This window comes from Artemia sp. Qi Xiang Cuo, chromosome 18 (assembly GCF_049724085.1).
Source record: "Artemia sp. Qi Xiang Cuo chromosome 18, ASM4972408v1, whole genome shotgun sequence".
Lineage (NCBI taxonomy): Eukaryota > Metazoa > Arthropoda > Branchiopoda > Anostraca > Artemiidae > Artemia > Artemia sp. Qi Xiang Cuo.
In genome coordinates, this window is record NC_142811.1 from 60,396,470 (window position 1) to 60,411,032 (window position 14,563).

Consider the following 14,563-nt stretch of genomic DNA (forward strand, 5'->3'; position numbering starts at 1 on the left):
GCTAAAGTGAGTGAAGTCTATCATGAAGAATTTTTTTTCATAGATAACTTTGTCTTTTTGGTCTAAATAAAAAATTTGTCAAGTCTTGCCCAAATAATCTAACCAAAGATCAAGGTTTTCAATTACAATTTTTTTTTATAAATATTTTCAGTTCATCTTAGAAATTTTCTATTCAAGTTCTCAGTTCAAATTTTCTATATTCATTCATTTTTCAGGAGAAATGCACATTAAAATAAATATCTATTTTGTTTTTAAACTGTCTTATCGTAAATTAAAGCCTGGTTTATCACAACAATTACAAAAAGTTCTAACTGCAACACTATCCTCTTTAACAGTAATTGTTGTTTCCAATCAGTCAAATATTACTTGTTCAGGAATTTTAACAGTAAGATAGCCTAGAACTCAAATTATTATTTAACCTTAATGTGTCTTTTTTATTTTCCTCTAAAATATTAATAAACAAAAAACATTTTAGCATAATCAAATCTTTGAATGATCTTTCACAAAGAGACTTAAAAACTAGACTGTAATGTCTTGTTTGGCAGCGACTGTTTTATAGTTTTGCTTTTCCATTAGTCACTTAGTATATGCTATGAAATTTATAACAGTGAGATAGGCAAGAGGCCAAAATTCTATTAAAGCTCAATGTGCTTTTTCTATACTCTGTCAAAAATCGAATGCACAAAAGCATGCTAATACGATCAAAAGTTCCTTCTATATGCTCTTTCAAATATGACTGCACAAAAATTATGTAAATATGATGAAAAGATTTCAGTTGTACCTTTAAATATCCTTCCATTAAATTGCTGTTTTATATTAGATCCATTCACACCCGGGGCTCTTGCCCCCAAGGTGTACTTGCCCCCCCCCAATAAAGAGTTTAAAACTTGCCTTTTTAGGTATTTATTATGAAAAAAAGTTTTGCACTCCCAGACATTGAAAAATACATATCGCCTCTCTCTCCCCTCAATTTTTTTGAAGGGATCCAACACACCCATCCTTATTCTGTTAGTCAATTTGTAATTTATAAGACTTACTAAGGGGAAAAGAACGGTGAGGTCACAAGAAAATGAGTTATAAGCTTCAAGTTTAGTGTTTTTTACAATGGAAATTATGAAGGTGCTCTTTTCATGCTTCCGATCTTTTCAGTCTGGAAAAGGCAACAGAATTGCTCTTTTCTTGTGTTATATGAAACTATAGCCTAATGGTATTATCAAAATATATTCATAAAAAGCCTATAGACACAAAACTTATTTTTCAAGTCAGCCAAATGCTATTGATTTGTTACATTAGTGTTTCTATGTGAAGCCTAATAAAATGACCTAAATTAGGAGTCACTGAGGATAATGAGGCTCAAAACATTGTTTAGCTAAAGATAGTGAAGCCTATAGAGAAGAATTTTTTCATTAGATAACTTCAGCCCACATACAAAATTAGTCAAGTCTTAGCCAAACAATTTAACCAGAGATTAAGGATTCCAATAGGCTACCAAAAAAATTTACAGATTTAAACTAGGCCTAATAAAACAAAGGGACAAAGCTTCCATGTAAAACTTCACTAGAAAAATTATCAGAATGCCAAAATATTAAATGATCGCGCATTCCCCCCCACCTGAACCATTAAGGAGGAATGTGCAGTTCTAGTTTAATAACTCTTATACTGAAAATGAGGATAAAATAAACAATCTAATGACAGGCTATTTTCTTTATTAGTACGTATCCCTCATAGGAGCCTTAACTCTTAAATGCCACTAAATTAGGTTTTAAAAACGAAAAACCAAACCTTATGTTGCCTGACTTCTGATAAAAATAATTAAAATTGAGTGTTCCAAACCAGATAGTTTTGCTTGAAAATTTTCTATATGAGTTAAGGTATAGGTGAGATGGATTTATGTTTTTTGCTACACGTTTAGCTGGATTATAATGTAGAAAACAACACTAGAAAGATGTTCAGAAGAAGGATAGCTTTCAAATGATGTGCTGTTTGATAAGCTTTGACAAAAAGTGAAAAACCTCATTTGGACTACCTCCATAACAACAAAAAATAAAATGTAATTGAATATCGTCATGCAACACCTCATTTGAAAGCTCCTATCATAAAGATTTTAAATATATAAGTCTTATGCAATAATTTTTGAGCCAAATTTGAATTTGCCATGTTTTTCTTTGGGAGGTATTTACATTCAGAGATAGGAGGTTTTATAAAGCTAGGAAATTCCTAGGCAAGCAAAAAGTCTCCATTTAAGATATATGTTACTATAATAAATCTTATAACGAGTTTTCATTTTTCATGTTTTGACAAGGAGGGTTTTAGAGGAAAGTGGAGATGAAAGGCAAAAGCGGATTTGTATAGCCTGTTTAGGTTCAATGTAGAAAACAACGCTAGAAACGTATTCAGAAGAAGGATAGCTTTCAAATGATGTGTTGTGTGATAAGCTCCGACAAAAAGTGAAAAACCTCATTTGATGTCACCTCTTGACTGCCTACATACCAATAAAGATAAAATATAATTGAATATAGTCATGCGAGACCTTATTTGAAAGCTCCTAAAATAAATATTTTAAATATCTCAGTCTTACCCAACAGTATTGGAACCAAATTAAAATTTGCTATGTTTTTCTATGGGAGGTATTTATATTCAGGGTTAGGGGGTTTATGGAGCTAGGACATTCCTAGGGAAGGAAACCTTCTCCATTTAAGGTAAACCTTACTATAAAAAATCTATTACGAATTTTCAATTTTCCTGTTTTGACATGGAGGTTTTGAGAAGAAAGGGGAGATGAAAGGCAAAAGACGATTTGTGTTGCCGTTTTAGGTTTAATGTAGATCATAATACTAAAAACATATTCAGAAGATGGATAGCTTTCAGATGATGTGCTGTCTCAAAAGTTATGAAAAAAAATTAAAGACCTCATTTGGTCTACCTCCAGACTACCTATGTAACAGTAAAGATACAATATAATTAAATATAGTAATGCAGCCCCTTTTTTGAAAGCTCCAGACATCAATATTTTAAATATCTCCGTCCTTATTCCATAGTTTTTTAATAAAATTTATATTTACCATGTTTTTCTTTGGGTGGTACTTATATTCAGCGGTCGGGGGGTTTACGGAGCTAGGGCATTCCTGTAAAATGGAAACTTCTCCATTTCAGATATATTTCACTATAACAAATTTCTTTACAAATTTTCATTTTACTTGTTTTGATAATGAGGGATTGGGAGGAAAGGGGAGATGGGAGGCAAAACAGGATTAGTTAGACCATTTTAAGCTTCTTGTAGGAAATAACTTTTGAAAAATATTTAGAAGAAAGCTAGCTTTTAAATGGTGTGCTAATTGACAGCTTTTGAATAAAAAATGATGCAAAAAATTTGGTCTCCCTCCACCTCAGTAGGCGGAACAGTCAAAATAATATTTTTTTTGAATATAGTCACGTAACACCTTATTTGAACGCTCCTGAAAAATTTATTCAAAAAAACAATAAGAAATTATATGAAAAAAAAATATTTAAGTCATCAGTTTTAAGTTCACACTTATATTTGTACTTTTAAGTAAAATATCAAAAACAGCAAAAAAATTCAAAAACTTAATATCATTTGAGAGCTGTAAGTGTCAGCAGTTTTTTAAGGATAATTTTTATTTTCAGAGCTATAGGGTAAGCAATTTTAGGTCAGGGAGATAAACCCGGAGATGGGAGCCAGGAGATAACTTCATCCTGGTTCCAATTTTCCAACTTAACCCCTTTCCAAGACAGCAAGAAGTAGCTTAACTAGAGTTTAACTGTACACTGGTGAAGGTCACCAAAGTCACTGTACTCTGGAGTGAGAAGCATTGAAAATAGACCAACGATACTTTAAAGCCCAGCGCCCAAAGAACACAAATTCATTAATACTTTAGCGCCCAGCGCCCAGAACCCACAGCTCTCAACTTGAAAAATAAATACTAGCATTACCTTTAGCACAGCAAATTTATAGTCCATTTCTTCTTTAAATAGCGATTTAAAAAAAGTATCATATCTAAAGTTAGCAAATCACAGATGTTGCGGACATACACAAAAGAATTCTACTACTCACAAAGATATATTCAATTTATGTTAGCAAGTGCATTGTGTCGGCAAGGTAATTATGGCAAAGAGCGATCATTATCAATTACAGGAGGGGAGATTTGACTTCTGTCGGCAAATGCATTTCCCAAAGAGCCAATTTGCGTGTTACAAAATATTCGAGATACGTCATTCAGTATTGGCTTCTGACAAATTAAAATGCTTGTATTACATACATGCGGGCTTTGGCCTCGCTTGGCCCCGCTCGGGCTTATTATGCCATAACAATGTTTTTATTAAGTGAAAAACAGTTTCCCAAGAATTTACTATAAAATGTAATAGGTGCCCCACTGTTAAAAGACTTTGTGACTTTTTTATTTAACAAAACTAGTTGCCCAAGAACCCAAACAAAGATAGATCATATCAAGTTACAGAAGGGGAAATTTGACCTCTATCGGCAAAATCGTTTCGCAGAGACCTACCATGTTACAAGAAAGATTAACTTTGGATTATTCGAATATTCAAAATATATCATTCAGTGGTGGGTTATACAGACATATTATTAAACGGATAGAAGATCGCAAGGGATTGTGCGAGTTTGCGAGTTCCTTTCGCTTTTTCTTCTGTGCCTCATGTAAACGCGCTAATTTTGAAAATTAATTTACGGAATATTTCGAAAATTGTTGTTTAATTTGTCAAAAAAATACATAGTGAAAAGCTAAATTTGCACTTCCACACGCATTTTATTTGAGTAAGATGGTTATTTCTGATATTATTTTAAATATAGAGACTTTAAGGGGAATTTTCACCTGGTTGGAATTGTCTAGAGTATCTTTCCGTTGGGGGGGGGGGGAGGTTCCACGGGAGAAATTCTCTCGGGAAAATTTTCTCCGGGATCAACTTTATACTAGGAATGGGGTATTTGCGGGAAAACTTTTCCACAGAGAAGGGGATTGTCGGCGTGATTCAAAAATAAACAGATATTCTTTCATATGAAAGTGCGCTGCAAAAAAAAATTCATCTGAAATTGACCGCAAGCATTTTTCTTTGTGGAGGGGGGGACTAATTAACATGAGAAGAACATTCCATGGAGGGGGAGCCGAATTTCCCGCTATTATTTCGTAACAATCAGAAATCAAATAAAAAAACTTTTTTTTTCAGCTGGAAGTGAGGAGGAACATCATAACTTGAAACAAACAGAAATTATTACGTATATGAAGGGGGGGGGGCGCCCTCCTCAATACCTCGCTGTTCACGATGAAGTTTACCTTTTTGCCCCAGTTCTTTAAAACTACTCATAAAACATAAGGGCCGTTTAATTGGAATAATAACCCTTTTAAAATATTCTAGAAAAGTCAAAATTTAGCGTAGAGAACAAGGTATTGAGACAGGAGCAACCCCCCTCATGTAAGCAATGATTTCTGTTCGTTTTAAATTTTGATGTTGCTTCTTACTATCAGGTGAAAAAAACTTTCTTTTTAATTTAATTATATACCAAAGATACATAATCATAAAAGAAATAGATTAAAGAAATTAGTTAAAGGTTGTTCTGGGTACCCAGCTGACTGACCGTATTTCAAACAATAGGACATACGAAAAATATGGTTCAATACCGCTCTCTAGGGCTATAATGAAAGAAAGGTTGAGGTGCCTAGGGCACGTTGTTGCGGATGAAGGACGACCGATTGCCGAAGATTGTTCTTTTCGGCCAACTGTCTAAGGCTAAGCAGAAAGCAGGTCGTCCTGGTCTGGGATGGGAGGACGCCATAAAGAAAATATTTAAAGGAAATGGGAACTTCGTGGGCGGGTGTAAAAAAGGAGACTTTGAATAGATTGGGATGGAGGAGGAGCCTGCGTAACTGTGTTGGCCTCAGGTGGCTTGGGGCTGCGGTGAGTTGTTAGTAGTAGTAGTAGTAAATATACATTAAAACAAGGTTAATGTTGAGAAATATAAATGTGATTTATCACAAAAAAACATGTAGACTACCCTCGTCCCTCTTTAGTGAATGAAGGCTAGTCATTCTTCTAAAATGTGTTTGTCAAAATTAGAGTATTTCCTTTAGTATTTAAAAATTACTATTATCGCCAATTCGTTTTTCATAAGAAGATTATCAACACAGCCCGTGCTATGTCTATGTTCGCGGTTGTTTTTGCCACCAAAAATTGTTTCTGAGGGGCTCATATATAGCAAGCTGTTTCATACGAGACCTGGTATTTATTATATATATATATATATATATATATATATATATATATATATATATATATATATATATATATATATAAAATATATATATATATATATATATATATATATATATATATATATATATATATATATATATATATATATATATATATATATATATATATATATATATATATATATATATATATATATATATATATATATATATATATATATATATATATATATATATATATATATATATATATATATATATATATATATATATATATCCCTATAGAGGCAATTGTTGTAAAAAAACAACACTGTACTTTTCGAGCTTGGACTGCCATCTTGCTGTAAAAAAAATACTGCTTTTTTCAACATTTTTCGATGGGGCTGAAAGATGGCAGTCGATTGATACCTTCGGGGAGCTGCTGTGTGACATATGGCCTAAACAGTGAGTCACCAAACCAAGGGATAAGAAAAACGAATGAAAAGGTAGGCAATTTCTAAGCTAGAAACTGGAAACAAAACGAAAAGATGGGAGATTCCTTGCATGTCATATGCGTACAAAATATATACCGTTTAGAATTACTGTAGTTGAAATTCATGAAATGTGCAAGAATTTGAATCAGTAGCAAGATAAACTTCCTCCTGTTGTAAAAATACAACATCGGACGATCGTGGCTCAAAATTGTGAAACGAATAACTAATTTTTGTTTTCTTTTTAGATGGCAGAATCTTACGACAGACTAAGAAAACGAGCTCAAAATCGCCGAATTGACGCAGAAGAGGCGGCCAAGTATATTTTTAACATTCGAGAAGACATGTTGTCTGACTTGTCCGATGATGATGATGACGATGATCCAGACTTCCTGTCTCCAGAAGATCTTATCGATGATCCTGGTGCAGACTTGTTGCCTCTACTGGACAATCTTCACTTCTTCTTGGAACAGGATGACGTGGAGGCTAATATGAAGCCGTTATTGAGAAAATTTGTATATATATATATATATATATATATATATATATATATATATATATATATATATATATATATATATATATATATATATATATATATATATATATATATATATATATATATATATATATATATATATATATATATATATATATATATATATATATATATATATATATATATATATATATATATATATATATATATATATATATATATATATATATATATATATATATATATATATATATATATATATATATATAAATTTTCTCGATAACGGCTTCATATTTTTTTATTGGATTTTATGGGATTTTCTTGCCTATAAAGACTAACTAGATAGGTTGCGAGTTTGAGAAAAATTCCTTAAGAGACTGAATTTTGGATGAAAAGATAATCGGATTAGATAAATATGATTAAGAATGAAAATCACATGATTAGCGTCATAATTATGAGTACATTTCAAGAGAAAAAAAATTATATCGTTTCCTGAAATTTTAATGAAAAATTTAAATGAAGAACAAATACATACATTCAGAATACTTCCGTCAGCAACAATTACAACGCTTCAAAAACAATTTGATGGCAATTGGAAACCGAAAATGATCAAAAATTTACGAAGTATCGTACAATGCCAATTGGTGGTCAAACTTTGACAGATCATTTTTTTCACTTCTTACTTATGCTTAGAAGTGAGGTGATAGTCTGAGCCAACAATGGTTTAAAAGCCAAAAAGATTATGCAACAGCAAAGCTGTTTCGAGGAATTTTGTTCGGGAGAAAAAAGGGCTTTGAAAAACGCATCAAAAATTTGTTTTTGAGATTTTGCTAAGTTTTCGGAGCCAGATAATATTTTAGGGGGGTGTTTTCTTATCCCCTCACACAAAAATTCTGAATCTGCCCTTGCCTGCTGCAAATTATTTATGCAAGTTAAAATCTTTATTTTAATATGTGCCGTGAAGGTAAGCTAAATGCTGTGAAAGGAAAATATCTCCCCGGCTGGTTGTTTTCCAATTACTTTCATCTTGCAATAAAAGGACTAGAATTCTCGATATATGATCAGATGATTATCCTTCGAAGTTTCTACGACCATGAAATGGAGATCAGTATGAAGAAGGGGCAGTCCTCTTCCTATACGGAATAATACGAAATAATAAGGGTTTATTGTTACTCCTTACTTACATAATAACAATGCGGACCAGACATATTCTCAGAAGTCAAGAGGGATTAAGTATAAATTTCAGATTTAAAGTCTTTACGGACCCCCCCCCCCTCCCCCAGGAAAAAAAATCAATCCAAACAAAAGTCAATGTATTGATACAACCAGCTAACTATTAAAAGAAACACAAAATAGTGATTCACTACAGTTCCTAAAATGTTCCAGATAAGCGTTTATGCAAATATACCGACCTTTAAACTTCCAATTTCCCACTATATGTCCATATCAGATATGACCACAGAGCATTATCATCAAGATATTTGCACATTAGGGGAGTGGGGGTAAGGTTTGGTTACTTTACCCCCACACCTCCCTAATTTGCAACTATATAGCCCAAATTATATTATTATATAAACTAAAGTGTTATTTTCATCATCATATTTTGGCACATTTCATTAGGATTAACGTACCTTAACGTTGTGGCTTTGATCCGTATAATTAACAAGTGCCTCTTTATTTTTAAGAACCAATAAGACCGATGCCTATCGAAATTTGTGAAGAGTGGGATACATTTGTTCCATGGAATTATAAAAAAGCCATTTCAAAAATTTTTGCTAGTGTCCCTATAATTATACTAGCTCAACTAGAGTAAAAAGAAAAACAGTTTCTATATTTTTTGGGGAAAAAACTGGGATTTTGGATAGACAAGGGAAAAAAAGTTAAAAAGAAAAAGCAAACATTTCGATTAGATCACCGATAACCAATTTTCAGGGATCGGAGTATAAACTAAGGGTATCAAATCGGGAACAGGGAGGAAGCAAGAATTTTGTCCCATTTTCCGTATAAAGATGCAAAAAGGCATTTCTCAAAATTTCAAGGGTACTTTTCGCTTGAGGAAAAAAAACCCATCAAACTAAAGGTATTTTTTCACATCTAGGGTGTAATTTTTCCCCCTTCCTGTATGTGGGCCTGTATAGAACATGATAGTGAAACAAAACAATTATTAACTACAATGATAAAGAGTATTATAATTTAGTGATTTCTGGTCAATAATCTAGTGATTTGTGTGCTGATTCAGTGATTTTTCTTCACGAATCTAGTGAATTTTTTTCTCACTGGGTTGCAAACCTGAGGAGAAGAGGCTTTGGGTTCCAGCCCCCACACACAATTGTAAAATATTTATAAATTATAAGCTGATTTATATATTTATAAATCGGCGGATGTACAAATCTTTGCTTTTGTTGCAAGCAAGGGCATCGTTTGGGGGTGGATAGGGGCAGTTCCCGTCACAATAATTTGGAGTCTATCCGAATAGGGACCCTTCGTGCCCCTCTTCAGTAAAAATGCTGGAGCTAAGCCCCTGGTTGCAAGTTACAACTGTGGTTTCGTCACAATGTGAGAGATCAAGAATTGCCTACATCTGACTTGAGTGTTATTGTTTCCTTTTCCTTTGTCAGTTTAAATATTTTATTTTTAATTTTATCTATTTTCTGTTGCAGCCGAAAAAAGAAAAATTTGTGAAAACATTATGGACTCTTTTGTTCATGTTTATCTGCTGGGAGGGGGAGTATACGGTGAGGGTCCCTTGTAAATCTCCAATTAAGGGTTTTGGACCATAATTATTACAATGGTACCTTTTTATGCTTCGAAGCTTTTCAACACACCAAAAGTGCTGTTTTTAGTGCTATATAGCACTTACCGATGGTAGAATTGATGAAAGCTCGTAGATATGAGTAATAACTTTAAAATGAATAACTTTTAAAATAATAGTTACCATTCCTAATTTTTAAAGAGTACTGTTTTTAGTGCTATATAGCACTTACCGATGGTAGAATTGTCTGTCTTAAGGAATCGCTACAAAAAGTCAAACTTTAGCGTAAAGATAGAGGGTTGAGGAAGGTGTGGCTCCCCTCATTTCATAAAACAAGTCTTTTAAAAATAACAAAAGTAAAGAGCTCCGTTAAGCCAAAAATTTGCAAATAGAAAGTCAAATAGAAAGTCAGTATTAAACTCCCTTTCATTCAGTGAACACCTAGCTTGAAAACGGATATTTTATAGTCTCTGAACAATAAAGAACTGGTTTCTTCAAGTAAACGGATTAAGACACAGGTGAAATTTGTTGCGCCATTGACTTTTCTTGAGTAAACCTACTGCGAGCTAACGGACTTCTTCCAACGGACTAATGAGACTTACTGTAGCGACGAAAAAAATTGGCTGGCCATACTAAATGTGGTACTAAATACTGACCGCGTCAAAGGTGATATTATGCTCAAAGGTCGTGAACTTACACCTTACGATTTCTCCGATAGCGCCGCATATAGCGCTCAAGATTGTGCTAACAAGGTCTGTGCCACCCTCAATTATTGAGTGAAAATAAAATGTACAGCCATGTAAACGTGACCACTTTTTCTTGAGCTATCTTGAGATCCGACTCCCTGAGAACGTTACCTTGGAGATTTTGCGAACTAATTACCTGTTATTAGGCTAGATCCAGACATATAAAATGAAATAAACACAGATAAAAAAACCAATTGATTTATTGAAACTTACGTATTTAGGTGAACAGAAGTGGGTCACTCCAAATGACAATAACGGTGACCGAGATACAACATGAAAGAATTTAAGACGTCTATCTGAATGGTCCTGACTCTCCTTTACGAATCTTTCAAAAAGAGAATTTTTATCCCACTATCAAACGAAGCACTTCAGTCCTGCGCTGTAAGAACTGGCTCATAATTGGCCCAAGGTCCAAGGATGCAAACCTTTCGTCCAATAATTTTTCTTAACTATTTTTGATGATTTAGGCGTTCACACGGTTCCTATCGTTTAAACTTCTTTAGAAATATTGTGCGTAGCACCTTTTTTATTGCTCACTGTCTTAGCAAAATCCAAAGACTGCAGTTTTTTTTCTTTGCTGAATAAGGACTTTTCATTTTTGAAACTAGATTTAACTTAATTAGAGGAAGTCGGAATTATCTTTAGAAAGAAGGAACTTTATTTTGGTATTTTAAATACATCGTATTTTACTCATGGTACACACCAAGTTTCTGCTTATGGAGAGTGGATTAACAACAATAAGGGAGAGCGTAGCTTTCTCTTGACAAAACATCTTACAAAAATTGAATTAAATAGTTCACACACATTACATAATTTGTTAAGAAATCCAGCCATGTATAGAGGCATTGCAGATGAGTATGCCAATATTCAGAAGAAGTTCCCCATACCAGCAAAGTCTGTTGCACCCACTTTCCCCCAATCCCTCCATGGAATTGGTCAAGTCCCATAATAAATACTGAATTCTCAAAGTGGAACAAAGATTTAACCCCCATTGCTTTTGTCCAGAAAAAAATTTGTAGAACTTAATACAATTACCTATAAAAATCACTTCCAAATATTTGTTGATGGGTCAAAAATGAATGAGAAGGTTACAAATGGTGTTTTCCTTCCTCACCTGAAAATTGCAATGGGCGAGAGATTATATAATAATTTATCTATAATGTTTGCTGAGTTAAATGCCATAATCATGGCATTAGAACACCTTAAGAAAAACCAACCACCAACCTTTGATTGCAAATTCAAATAATATTATCATATATTCCGACTCTCTATCAAGCCTTGAGTTGCTGGCCTCAGCTCCTCAGCATAAGTTGGACATTGACATTATCATTGTCTCAGTATTATAGATAATCTTGCTTCAAGTGGCATAAAACTTATTTTCTGTATATTCCTAGCCCCTCTGGCATAAGTGGTAATCATCAGGTTGATGAAATAGCAAAAACTGCTATAAATATTGACCAGCCAAGTGGGAGACCAATCCCAATTAGAAATATTTACCGATGGAAGCTTTCAGATATTAATTTTAATAAGATTAATCATATCCCTTCCCCTTTCCCAATAAGTATCTTTCTAAAATTTATCATAGAATTCGTTCTGGAACAAATGGACTAAATTTTCTTTCATTCTCATATAAGTTTTCTAATTCAAGTGGTTCAATTCCCCTTTCCCCTCTTTGCAGGCATTGTAATATGAATAATGAAACAATTGACCATTGCCTATTTGAATGTAATATGCTGACGTCTGCACAACATACCTTGCTTTGTAAACTGTTAAAATGCTTCAAACACCACAAAATCTCACTATCAGTCAAGAGCCTAGCCAACTATACCTGCACAAAGAGCACAGAAATTGATATCTATTATCTTATATTTGAACTCCTTGAGTCGAAAGATATACTGAAAGATATCTGAGAATATCTAATAAATAAGAGACAACCAAGCCAGTAGCTCTGTTGCCCATAGAGTGAAGCCAAAAGAAAAGGGCTAAATAGTATCAACTGAATAGCCTGCCTGCTGTGAATTAGAAGAAGAAGAAAGACATAAGAATAGATTAAAAACAAAATAGGGGTCTGTGAACGAACAAAATTAACAGCCCCCTCAACGTATGTGGTCATAAAATTGACTAGTGATTCACTGGAAGCAAATCAGAGGCAAAGCAAATAATTATTTTTTCCCCCAGAGGCACTTTATATGGAAGGGGTCGTCTTAAAAACTTCAAAGGGGGCTCATTCGATTTGAAATCGAGAGTTCGAGTGCCCTTTTAAGGGTCAAAAGGGACTGGAAGGCAACGGGCACCCCTTCTATGTCCATCATTTCCCCAAATACATCCAATCAAAATTTTGAGATAGCCATTTTATTTTATGTAGTTGGTTTCCAGATAGAAATTATGGTTTTGAGGAGGACACAGCACTCAGGGCAAGGGTTGTAATTTATGCCCTGGGGGCATATAAACTTTTCATAGAAAGCTTTGTCGTAGAAACTTCAAAAAGGGCTGATTCAATTGGAAATTCAAACGGCTAGTGCCCTTTTTAATAGTCGAAAGTGATTGGCAACTAACGAAAGTGGAAGGCAACTAACACTTCTTATACACCCACCATTTCCCCAAACACATCCAATCAAAATTTTGAGATAGGCATTTTGTTCAACGTAGTTGAAAAATCTAGAAATTATATCTTTGGGCATGACACTCCCTGGTCTTCAGAGTAAAGTTATTAGTAATGCCCTGGGGTTATGTTATGCCCAAAATTGAAAGTTCTAGTTCACTTTTAAAGTGTATAAAGATATTGGAGGGTAGACCCCCCCGCGCCCTTTTTTCCCAAACGTATCCGATAAAAATTTTGAGATAGCTATTTCGTTAAAAATAGCTCAAAGATCATATAACAAAAACTCCGGTCTCGACACAACACCCCCCCCCCCCCGGGCCCGGAGGTGGGCTTTGTAAGTTATGCCCAGGGGGCATATATGGTTCTTATGGAAGGGATTCTCGTATAAACTTGAAAGAGGGCTCATTTGATTGGAAATTGAAAGTTCTAGTTCACTTTTTTAGAGTCATACGAGATTGGAGGGCAACTAGCCCCCCCCCCTCCATGCCATTTTTTTTCTCAAACCAACCGATAAGAACTTTGAGATAGCCATTTTTTCAAAGACCAGTTCAAAGTTCAAAGACCATGTAACGAAAACTCCAAGGTTGACACAGCCCCCAGGGCCCGAAGGTAGGCGTTGTAAGTTATAGCCTGGGCGAATATATGGTTCTTATGGAAGGGATGCTCGTAAAACCCTCAGAAAGGGCTAATTTCATTTGAAACTGAAAGCTCTAGTTCAGTTTTTGAGAGTCAAAAGAGATTGGAGAGCAAATAGCCCCCCCTCCACCTCACGCCCCTTTTTTGCCGAATGCTTCCGATAAAATTTTTGAGATAGCCATTAAGTTAAAAATTCTTCAAAAGTCAGATAACAAAAACTCAGGTGTCAACACAACCCTCCAGGGCCCGGGGGCAGGCGTTGTAAGTTGTGTCGTGGGGCATATATGGTTCTTATGAAAGGGATACTCGTATAAACTTCAGAGAGGGCTCATTTGATTGTAAATTGAAAGTTCGAGTTCACTTTTTAATAGTCAAAAGAGATCCGAGGGTAACTAGCCACCCCCCCCCACGCCTTCTTTTTCCAAACCTATCTGATGAAAATTTTAAGATAAATATTTTATTAAAAATAAAATAGTTCAAAGGTTGGATAAGAAAAACTCCGGTGTCAATAAAACCCCCCAGGACCCGGGAGAAGGTGTTCTAAGTTATGCCCTAAGGGCATGTATGGTTCTTATGAAAGTGGTGCTCGTATAAAATTCATAGAGGACCCATT